This window comes from Urocitellus parryii, chromosome 8, assembly GCF_045843805.1.
Source record: "Urocitellus parryii isolate mUroPar1 chromosome 8, mUroPar1.hap1, whole genome shotgun sequence".
Classification (NCBI taxonomy): domain Eukaryota; kingdom Metazoa; phylum Chordata; class Mammalia; order Rodentia; family Sciuridae; genus Urocitellus; species Urocitellus parryii.
Window position 1 is genome coordinate 50,230,345 of NC_135538.1, and position 13,184 is coordinate 50,243,528.

The following is a 13,184-nucleotide window of genomic DNA, read 5'->3' on the forward strand; positions in this document are numbered from 1 at the left end:
CATTGAATAGTTTTATGAAGATCAATGATTTGCAGATGATAACCAAAGTATAAACATTAGTTATATTAAACAGCTTTGAGAACAAGGGCAAGTAGTCTAAATTGAGACCTGGAATTAATTGGTAGACAATTCAGTACCCTATTGGCTTTTGTATAAGTATTGTCTTGCTAAACATATCTGATTAATAATGTGATAATGACATTAGATAATATAGGTGTAAATAGTAAGGTATGTATGTATATGTATAAATACAAATGGCAGAAAAAATTACATCTCCTTATTGGTGTCACATCAATATCAATACCATTTAATAGCAAAGTTGTTTTTTATGAACTTGAATCTTCCATTTTACATGGATGCATAAAATTCTAATTGATTTCCAAATTTTGAAAAATTTTAGAGAACTAAAATACACACTATTTAGTGAGTTGAAAAATTTTCTAAACATCTTAACACTGAATCATTAATGTACCTTCACAAGTCTGTAAACTTTTCCTGATCAAAAGTAGTAAAGCTTGGGATTTAGAGGGAAATATATGCATCCAAAATCTGAAATATTGACATAAGTTTTTTTTTCTAGAACAGTCAAGTAAGATATAGAAGAAATATCAAGTCAAAACTACAAGATTTTCCTTTTAATCATATATCACAATTTTTAGCACTATTTGTTCTAACTTATAATGGGTTATAAACATAAGTTAGAAAAAAAACTTATTTAGCTCAGGCATATATTATTATCACATTTTTATATAGGAGCCATAAATCTTGGATGTTTGTACTAACTTATTAGAAAAAGAAGGTTGAATTTACCTATTTTTTAAAAAATCTAATAATGGCTTACTTTCATTATAGGGACTAGTATAAGAAAAATTGTGTGATCCAAAAAGTCAAATTCTTTTAAAATTTTGTGTGGTTTTGACTCTTCATTTGGCTGTAACAACTTTATTTAAAAATCTCTGGTAATCATCAAAACTCAATATTTAGTACCAGGGATATTTACTGATACCAGGGGTTGAACACAGGGTTGCTTAACCACTGAGTCACATTCCCAGCCCTTTTTATTTTTTACTTTGAGACAGGGTCTAGCTAAGTTGCTTAGAGCCTCACTAAATTGCTGAGACTGCCTTTGAACTTGTAATCCTCCTGCCTCAACCTCCCAAGCTGCTGGGATTACAGGCATGCACCACTGTGCCCAAAATATCCAATTATTTTGAAACAGTCTTAGATCCTCTAAAATATCACTAAATGCCCCTCAATAAGTAAAAAATTTAATTGATTCTGCCATGGCAAATACAGAAAGCCATGTTTCTTTCATTTTCAACTAGTTCTTAGGAAATTTACAGTTAGAAAAACCTAAAGCATGATGGGGTATTAGTGTACTGCTATTGGAAAAGTAAAAATTGGAAACAATATCTCACTTTGGATTGCTTCTTTACATAAATAGCTGAGGATTAAATTTTCTTTTTGAAATGAACAATTCACATTAAGTTCTTTATATGCATTATCTCATTTAATCCTGATAACAATGTGAAATATTATCAACCCCATTTTAAAAGATAAGGAAATGGTGGCGGAGAAAAGTTAAGAATCTATGGACGATTAAAAAAAAAATGGAGGACCGAGCCCGGAGCGGCCGAATTCCGGCTCCCAGAACTGCTCTGGCCCAGGGCTAAAGAACCCGTGGAAACTGCTTCTCGGTCTGGGTCCTACTGAATACTGTGGAGGTAAATACCAACTGAGCCTTCATAGCAGTGGCAACAGGATTATGACGGGGCTTGTGAGGGCTGGTCAGGACTCACCCGTTGCTTTGGTCACACAGCAAAGGGAATGAAATGCTGCCATTTGCATGGGATACCAACATGGCAGAGATCTGAGGTCATCAGAAAGCAGCAGAGGAGATAACTTTATCCATACCAGCATCGACAGAAACAGTTGGTCTCCTGGTAAAGAAAGTGAGTCACATATACCCGAGTCTCTCTCACTTTGTCATCAGGCCAGAGGGGCAGAGCAGAGCCGCCACCCGCCCCCAGAACAGACCCAGCGACGCGCAGGCATTGTAGTCACGTCACCCCAATTGGAGTAGGGGCAGAGCAGAGCCGCCGCCTGAGCCCGCAAGTTAGGCAGACCTGCCACCGACCGGCGTAACAGGCCCAGCGGCTTGCCGGCGTGGTAGACACATCACCCCAATTGGAGTAGAGGCAGAGCAGAGCCGCTGCCCGCGCCCAGAACAGGCCTAGCGACCCGCAGGCATGGTAGTCACTTCACCCCAATTGGAGTAGGGGCAGAGGAGAGTGGCCACCCGCGCCCGCAAGGTATGCAGACCTGGGACCGACCGGCAGAACAGTCCCAGAGGTCCGCGGGCATGGTAGACACGTCACACCAATTGGAGGAGGGGCAGAGCAGAGCCGCCACCCATGCCTGCAAGGTAGGCAGACCTGCGACCAACCAGCGGATCAGGCCCAACGGCCTGCCGGCGTGGTAGACACGTCACCCCATTTGGAGTAGGGGCAGAGCAGAGCCTCCTCCCGCGCCCAGAACAGGCCCAGCAACCTGCCAGCATGGTAGTCAAGACACCCGAATTGGAGTAGGGGCAGAACAGAGCTGCCACCCACACCCGCAAGGTAGGCAGGCCTGTGACCGACTGGCGGAACAGGCCCAGCGGCCCACCAGCGTGGTAGACACATCACCCCAATTGGAGGAGGAGCACAGCCGCCGCCCGCCCCTGCAAGGGAGACTTTTCAACTATACAAGAGCAATATAAATATATAGGGGGAAAATTTCAAAAACACAACAGTTTCACCAAGCAGAAAGAAACGCGAGCAGTATGAAAAGACAAGGAAAGAAAGGACCACAAGCAATGCAAGTCAACTCAACTTTAGAAGAGGTAATAGCTGCAGCAGATGGAATGTCAGATAAAGAATTCAGGATATAAATGTTTCAGATGATCTGGAGTCTCAAGGAAGACATTAGACAGCAAAATAAGACAATGAAAGATCACTTCCACAATGAATTACATAAACAAATCCAAGAAGCAAAAGATCAACTATACAGGGAGATAGAGGTAATAAAAAACAAACAAACAGAAATCCTAGAAATGCAGGAAGCAATAAACCAACTTAAAAACTCAATGGAGAATACTACCAGCAGAGTAGAACACTTAGAAGATAGAACATCAGACAATGAAGACAAAGTATTTCAACTTGGAAAGAACATAGACAGCTCAGCAAGAATGTTAAGAACCCATGAGCAGAACATCCAAGAAATATGGGATAACATAAAGAGACCAAACTTAAGAGTCATTGGGATACAGGAAGGTATAGAGCTCCAAACCAAAGGAATGAGCAATCTATTCAATGAAATAATATGAGAAAACTTCCCAGACTTGAAGAATGAGACAGAATCCCAAATCCTAGAAGCCTATAGGACGCCAAATGTGCAAAATCATAAGAGATCCACACCTAGACACATTATAATGAAGATGCCCAACATACAGAATAAGGAGAGAATTTTAAAAGCTACAAGAGAGAGGAAGCAGATTACATATAGGGGTAAACCAATCACGATAACAGCTGATCTTTCAACACAGACTCTGAAAGCTAGAAGATCCTGGAATAACATATTTCAAACACTGAAAGAAAATGGGTTCCAACCAAGAATCGTGTATCCAGCGATATTAAGCTTCAGGATGGAAGATGAAATTAAAACCTTCCACGATAAACAAAAGTTAAAAGAATTTGCAGCTAGAAAACCATCTCTTCAAAACATCCTCAGCAAAACATTACAGGAAGAGGAAATGGAAAATAACAATGAAAACCAGCAGTGGGAGGTAGGACAGTAAAGGGGGGAAAATAATCAAAGAGGAAAACAAACCATGTTTAGTAACATAAATAAACAAATATGGCTGGAAGAACAAACCATATCTCAATAATAACCCTAAATGTTAATGGCTTAAACTCACCAATTAAGAGACACAGGCTAGTAGAATGGATCACAAAACAAGACCCAAAAATATGCTGCCTACAGGAGACGCATTTGATAGGAAAAGATATACATAGACTGAAGGTGAAAGGTTGGGAAAATCATATCACTCATATGGACTTTGGAAACAAGCAGGAGTGTCAAATAAAATAGATTTCATATCAAATAAAATAGATTTCAAGCCAAAGTTAATCAAAAGGGATAAAGAGGGACACTACATACTGCTCAAGGGAACCATACACCAACAAGACATAACAATCATAAATATATATGCCCCAAACAATGGTGCAGCTATGTTCATCAAACAAACTCTTCTCAAGTTCAGGTGTCTAATAGACAATACAATACAATAATCATGGGAGACTTCAACACACCTCTCTCACCACTGGACAGATCTTCCAAACAAAAGTTGAATAAGGAAACTATAGAACTCAATAACACAATTAATAACCTAGACTTAATTGACATATATAGAATATACCACCCAACATCAAGGAGTTACACTTTTTTCTCAGCAGCACATGGATCCTTCTCAAAAATAGATCATATATTATGTCACAGGGCAACTCTTAGACAACATAAAGGAGTAGAGATAATACCATGCATTTTATCTGATCATAATGGAATGAAATTGAAAATCAACGATAAAAGAAGGAAGGAAAAATCATGCATCACCTGGAGAATGAACAATAGGTTACTGAATGATCAATGGGTTATAGAAGACATCAAGGAGGAAATTAAAAAATTCATAGAGATAAATGAAAACACAGACACAACATATCGGAATCTATGGGACACATTGAAAGCAGTTCTAAGGAAAATTCATTGCTTGGAGTTCATTCCTTAAAAAAAGAAAAAAAACCAACAAATAAATGATCTCATACTTCATCTCAAAATCCTAGAAAAAGAAGAGCAAAACAACAGCAAAAGAAGTACAAGGCAAGAATTTGTCTTGAGTCTCAGAGGCTTGGGCTTTGGGGGCAATCCTGGAACTGTTAAGACCATGGGGACTCTTGAAACTGGACTAAAGGTATTTTGCATTGTGAGATGATCATGAGGTTTTGATGGCTAGGTGTAGAATATTATGTTTTAGATTTTAGGTATTGCCCAAAAGCAATGTAAGAAAGTTTTGAGAAGAAACAATTGGGTTACAAGAAGAGATTGGGTATTAAGAAGAGATTGGGTTTTAGCCTTAACCAAATCAGTGATTAATTCCTGATGGGATTAACTGAGTGTGACTGAAGGCAGGTTGGGTGTGGCTGGAGGAAGTGGATCTTTCGGGTGTGGCTATGGGGTGTACATATATTTGTATTTGGTGAGTGTAGTCACATTCTCTCTGCTCATTGATCATCATCTGAGCTGCTTCCCTAGGCCATACTCTTTCGCCATGATGTTCATCCTCACTTGGAACCCTGGGGAATGGAGCTGGCAATATATGGACAGAGACTTCTGAAACTGGGAGGCCCTAAATAAACTTTTCATTCTCTACAGTTGTTCTAATCAGGTCCTTTAGTCACAGCAGTGAAAAAGAATATTAAATTAATCAGTGCATTAATCCCCTGATAGGGATTTATTGGATGGTTACTGTGGGCAGGTAAGGTATAGCTGAAGGATACAGGTCCCTGACTGTGCTTTTGGGGTTTATATTTTGTATTTGTTGAGTAAAGCCTTTTCTCTCTCTCTCTCTCTCTCTCTCTCTCTCTCTCTCTCTCTCTCTCTCTCTCTCTCTCTCTCTCTTTCTCTCTCTCTGCTTTCTGGTGTGCTGTTCCCAGCTGCTTTCCTCTGCCACACTCTTCTGCCATGATGTTCAACCTGACTGCAAAGCCCCAAGGAATGGAGATGGCTATCTGTGGACTAAGACCACTGAAATCATGAGCTCCCACATAAATTTCCCTCCTAAAATTGTTCTTGTTGGGTCATTTTCATTATGGTGTCAGAAAAGCTGAATAAAACAGTGGGTCTCCTTACTTTGAAGGCTGGAAAATACCATTCAAGTTTCCAAAATATAAAGCCTTTTTCTTTATTCCATGGTTTCTTGGTTTTTCATGTTTTTATTTGCTATTTAATATTATTGAGAATAAAAGAAGTAAATTATTATCATGGGTTTCACCATTCATCATCATAACACATAATGCCAGCTTCGAATGCAAATATAAGAGCATTTAACTTGTGTGCTGCAACACTGAGATTTCATGACTCATATTTTATACATGCATATGTATTTTGTTCTTTTCAGATTTGTCCTTTGGAATATACCTGTTCCCATTGCTGAGAGTCAATACTTTGCCTCTCAGTTCACTATTTAGAGTGAGGCAAGTTTGCTACAACTCATGAAATTGAATTATTTTTGGATCTCAAGAAGTCTCATGATTACTGTGTTCATGCAGAATGGAGTCTTCTTTCTTTAACAAAGCTATGTTCTTATTCTTTTTGTTTTCTGTCCACTTTCAACAAGTCAGAGTCAGCTTCTCTCTCCTATTCCTTGTGTTTGTGATGCTGAAAGAAGTAGCCAACACCCTGTGGTATGTGTGACAGCATTTCCCTAAAGCTCAAGTCCCTATGATCTCTTAATCTGAGCTCCAATGATAGGTGGTAGGTTAACCAACTGCTTCTTCTTTTTAAAATTTGTTCTAATTAGTTATACATGACAGAAGAATGCATTTTGACACATCATACTTAATGAAGTATAATTTCTCATTCTTCTGTTTGTACATGATGCAGAATCACACTGGTTGTGTAGTCATATATGTACATAGGGTAATATTGTCTGATTTATTCTACTACCTTTTCTACCTCCATACAACCCCCTTCCTTTGCTCCCCTCTACCTAATCTAAAGTAACTTTATCCTTCCCTAGCCACTGTACCCTCCCTTATTGTGAATTAACATCTGCATGTCAGAGAAAACATTTAGCCTTTGGTTTGGGGGATTGGCTTATTTCACTTAGCATGATATTTTCTAGATCCATCCTTTTATGGGCAAATGTGACCATTTCATTATGCTTTTAGGCTGAATAATATTCCATTATATATATATATATAATGGAATATTATATATATAATGGAATATCCTTATCCACTCATTTGTTGAAGGGCATCAATGTTGGTTCCATAGTTTAACTATTGTGAATTTTACAACTATACCCATTGAAATGGCTGTGTCACTGTAGTAAGCTAATTTAAAATCCTTTGGATATAAACTGAGGAGTGGGATGACTAGGTCAAATGGTGGTTCCATTCCATGGTTTCTGAGGAATCTCCATATTGCTTTCCATAATGGTTGCAACAATTTGAAGTCCCATCAGCAATGTATTTCCCCACATCTTTGCCAACATTTATTGTTACTTATATTCTTGATAATTGCCATTCTGACTGGAGTGAAATGAACTCTTAGAGTACTTTTATTTGCATTTATCTAATTGCCAGAGATGTTGAACATTTTTTTCATATATTTGTTGGTCAGTTGTATTTCTTCTTCTGTGAAGTGTCTGTTAAGTTCCTTAGCCCATTTAGTGATTGGCTTTTTTTGGTGTGAAGTTTTTTTGAGTTCTTTATATATCCTGGAATTAATGCTCTATCTGATGTGCATGTGGTAAAAATTTTCTCCCATTCTTTAGGTTCTCTCTTCACATTATTGATTGTTTTCTTTGCTAAGAAAAAACTTTTTAGTTTGAATCCATCCCATTAATTGATTCTTTATTTTACTTCTTGTGCTTTAGGTGTTTTGTTAAGGAGGTCAGATCCCAGGCGGGCATGGTGAAGATTTTGGCCTACTTTTTCTTCTATTAGGCACAGGAGTCCCTGTTCTACTGCCTAAATCTTTGATCTACATTGAGTTGAGTTTTGAGCAGGGTGAGAGATAGAGGTTTAATTTCATTTGTTAGATGTGGATTTCCAATTTTCCCAGCAGCATTTGCTGAATAGGCTATGTTTTCTCCAGTGAATGTTTCCGGCGTTTTTGTCTAGTATGAGATAACTGTATTTATGTGGGTTTGTCTCTGTGTCTTCTATTCTGTACCATTGGTTCATGTGTTGGTTTTGATGCCAATACTATACTATAGCTCTATAGTATAGTTTAAGCTCTGATATTGTGATTCCTCTTGTTTCATTCTTCTTGCTAAGGATTGCTTTGGCTATTATTTTTCCAAATGAATTTCATGATTACTTTTTCTAGTTCTATGAAGAATGTCATTGGAATTTTAATAGAAATTGCATTAAATCTGTATAAAACTTTTGGTAGTATGGCCATTTTGACAATTTTAATTCTGCCTATCCAAAAACATTGGAGATCTTTCCATTTTTGAGGTCTCATTCAATTCTCTTCTTTATTGTTCTGTAATTTTCATTATAGAGGTCTTTCACCTCTTTTGTTACATTGAATCCAAAGTATTTTATTTTATGAGGCTAATGTGAATGGGGTAGTTTTCTTAATTTATCTTTCAGTAGATTTATCACTGATGTATAGGAAATTGATTTATGTGTGTTGATTTTATATCCTGCTACTTTGCTGAATTCATTTATTAGTCATAGTAGTTTTCTGGTGGAATTTTTTGGAGCTTTTAAATATAGAATCATGTCATTGGCAAATAGTGATAGTTTGAGTTCTTCTTTTCCTATTCATATCCCTTTAATTTCTTTCTCCTAATTGCTCTGTTTAGGTGGTTCAAAAATAATGTTGAATAGAAGTGGTGAAAGAGGGCATCCGTTGTTTTTTGTTCCAGTTTTTAGAAGGAATGTTTTCAATTTTTTCTCCATTTAGAATGATGTTGGCCTTGGGTTTAGCATATTTGGCTTTTACAATATTGAGTTATGTTCCTACTCTCCCTACTTTTTCTAGTGTTTCGAACACAAAGGGGTGCTGTATTTTGTCAAAAATTATTTTTGCATCTATTGAGATGATTATATGATTCTTGTTTTTAAGTCTATTGATGTGATGAATTATATTATTGATTTTTCTATGTTGAACCAATCCTGCATCCCTGGGATGAACCCCATTTGATTGTGGTGCACTCTTTTAAATATATTTTTGTATGTGATTCACCAGAATTTTATTAAGAATTTTTGTATCTGTGTTTATCAGGGATATTGATCTTAAGTTTTCTTTCCTGGATAGGTTTTTGTCTGGTTTTGGATAATGAGTTTGAGAATGAGCTTGGAAGGGTTCTCTCCTTTTCTATTTCATGAAATACTTTGTGGAGTATTCGTATTAATTGTAGATGCATACAGGACACCGAGCATACAAAATCACAGTAGACCAACGCCAAAACACATTGTTATGAAGATATCCAATATACAGAACAAAGAGAAAATATTAAAAGCTACAAGAGAAAGGAGGCAGATTACATTCAGGGGTAAACCAATAGGTTAACAATGGATTTTTCATCATAGACTCTGAAAGCGAACAGAACCTGGAACAACGAATTTCAAACACTGAAAGACAATGGATGCCAACCAAGAATTCTGTAGCCAGCAAAATTAAGCTTCAGGTATGACAATGAAATAAAAATCTTTCATGATAAACAAAAGTTAAAGGAATTTGCAGCCAGAAAACCAGCATTGCAAAGCATCTTGAGCAAAACACTACATGAGGACGAAATGAAAAACAATAACCAAAACCATAAGTGGGAAGTGCCTCAGTAAAGAAAGAGGGTGGGGCAAAAGCTAATCATGGAGAAACAAACTAAATTTTAAAAAAAGATAAATAATCAAACATGGCTTGAAGTACAAACCATATATCAATAGTAACTCTAAATGTTAATGGCTTAAACTCTCCAGTAAAGCGACACAGGCTGGTAACATGGATTAAAAAAACAAATCCAACAATATGCTGCCTCCAGGAGCCACATCTGATTGGAAAAGACATACATAGGCTGAAGGTGAAAGGTTGGGAAAAAATATAGCACACACATGGTCCTTGTAAGCAAGCAGGGGTGGCCATCCTCATATCGAATAAAATCGGCTTCAAGACTAAGTTAATCAAAAGGGATAAGGAAGGACATTATATACTGTTAAAAGGAACCATTCACCAAGAAGACATAACAATTATCAATATTTATGCACCAAATAATGGTGCTGTGACGTTCATAAAACAAATTCTCCTCAAGTTCAAGAGTCAAATAGACCACCACACAATAATTATGGGTGACTTCAACACACCTCTCTCACCAATGGACAGATACTCCAAACAAAAAGTTTAATAAAGAAACTATAGAACTCAATATCACAATCAATAACCTAGACTTAACTGACATATATAGAATATATAAACCATCATCAAGTGGATATACTTTTTTCTCACCAGCACATGGATCCTTCTCAAAAATAGACCATATATTATGCCATATGGCAACTCTCAGTAAATATAAAGGGGTGGAGAAAATACCATGCATTTTATCTGATGATAATGGAATGAAACTGGAAATCAATGATAAAAGAAGGAAGGAAAAATCCTACATCACATGGAACATGAACAATATGTTACTGAATGATCAATGGGCTACAGAAGACATAAAGGAGGAAATCAAAAATTCTTAGAGATAAATGAAAATACAGACACAACATATTGGAATCTATGGGACACAATGAAAGCAGTTTTCAGAGGGAAATTCATCGCCTGGAGGTCATTCCTCAAAAAAAGAAAAAACCAACAAATAAATGAGCTCATACTTCGTCTCAAAGCCCTAGAAAAGGAAGAGCAAAACAACAGCAAATGTAGCAGAAGGCAAGATATAATTAAAATCAGAGCGGAAATCAACAAAATTGAAACAAAAGAAACTATTGAAAAAATTAACAAAACTAAAAGTTGGTTCTTCGAAAAAATAAATAAGATCGACAGATCCTTAGCCATGCTAACGAAGAGAAGAAGAGAGAGAACTCAAATTACTAACATACGGGATGAAAAAGGCAATATCACAACAGATGCTACAGAAATACAAAAGACAATTAGAAATAATTTTGAAAACCTATATTCCAATAAAATAGAAGATAGTGAAGACATCGATAAATTTCTTAAGTCATATGATTTGCCCAGACTGAATCTGGAGGATACACACAATTTGAACAGACCAATATCAATGGATGAAATAGAAGAAGCAATCAAAAGACTACCAACCAAGAAAAGCCCAGGACCGGATGGGTATACAGCGGAGTTTTACAAAACCTTTAAAGAAGAAGAATTAATACCAATACTTTTCAAGTTATTTCAGGAAATAGAAAAAGAGGGAGCTCTTCCAAATTCATTCTATGAGGCCAACATCACCCTGATTCCGAAACCAGACAAAGACACCTCAAACAAAGAAAACTATAGACCAATATCTCTAATGAACCTAGATGCAAAAATTCTGAATAAAATTCTGGCGAATCGGATACAAAAACACATCAAAAAAATTGTGCACCATGATCAAGTAGGATTAATCCCTGGGATGCAAGTATGGTTCAATATACGGAAACTAGTAAATGTTATTCACCACATCAATAGACTTAAAGATAAGAACCATATGATCATCTCGATAGATGCGGAAAAAGCATTCGACAAAGTACAGCATCCTTTTATGTTCAAAACATTAGAAAAACTAGGGATAACAGGAACTTACCTCAACATTGTAAAAGCTATCTATGCTTCAGGCTAGCATCATTCTGAATGGAGAAAAATTGAAGGCATTCCCTCTAAAATCTGGAACAAGACAGGGATGCCCTCTATCACCACTTCTATTCAACATAGTTCTGGAAACACTGGCCAGAGCAATTAGACAGACGAAAGAAATTAAAGGCATAAAAATAGGTAAAGAAGAACTTAAATTATCACTATTTGCAGATGACATGATTCTATACCTAGAAGACCCAAAAGGGTCTACAAAAAAACTACTAGAACTAATAAATGAATTCATAAAAGTGGCAGGATATAAAATCAACACGCATAAATCAAAGGCATTTCTGTATATCAGCGACAAAACTTCTGAAATGGAAATGAGGAAAAACACTCCATTCACAATATCCTCAAAAAAAATAAAATACTTGGGAATCAACCTAACAAAAGATGTGAAAGAATTATACAATGAAAACTACAGAACCCTAAAGAGAGAAGTAGAAGAAGATCTTAGAAGATGGAAAAATATACCCTGCTCATGGATAGGCAGAACTAACATCATCAAAATGGTGATATTACCAAAAGTTCTCTATAGGTTTAATGCAATGCCAATCAAAGTCCCAACAGCATTTCTTGTAGAAATAGATAAAGCAATCATGAAATTCATATGGAAAAATAAAAGACCCAGAATAGCAAAAGCAATTCTAAGCAGGAAGTGTGAATCAGGCGGTATAGCGATACCAGATTTCAAACTATATTACAGAGCAATAGTAACAAAAACAACATGGTACTGGTACCAATACAGGCAGGTGGACCAATGGTACAGAATAGAGGACACAGAGACTAATCCACAAAGTTACAACTATCTTATATTTGATAAAGGGGCTAAAAGCATGCAATGGAGGAAGGATAGCATCTTCAACAAATGGTGCTGGGAAAACTGGAAATCCATATGCAACAAAATGAAACTGAATCCCTTTCTCTCGCCATGCACAAAAGTTAACTCAAAATGGATCAAGGAGCTTGATATCAAATCAGAGACAAGGCGTCTGATAGAAGAAAAAGTTGGCTCCGATCTACATACTGTGGGGTCGGGCTCCAAATTCCTCAATAGGACACCCATAGCACAAGAGTTAATAACTAGAATCAACAAATGGGACTTACTCAAACTAAAAAGTTTTTTTCTCAGCAAAAGAAACAATAACAGAGGTAAATAGGGAGCCTACATCCTGGGAACAAATCTTTACTCCTCACACTTCAGATAGAGCCCTAATATCCAGAGTATACAAAGAACTCAAAAAATTAGACAAGAAGATAACAAATAACCCAATCAACAAATGGGCCAAGGACCTGAACAGACACTTCTCAGAGGAGGACATACAATCAATCAACAAGTACACGAAAAAATGCTCACCATCTCTAGCAGTCAGAGAAATGCAAATTAAAACCACCCTAAGATACCATCTCACTCCAGTAAGATTGGCAGCCATTATGAAGTCAAACAACAACAAGTGCTGGAGAGGATGCGGGGAAAAGGGTACACTTGTTCATTGTTGGTGGGACTGCAAACTGGTGCAGCCAATTTGGAAAGCAGTATGGAGATTTCTTGGAAAGCTGGGAAT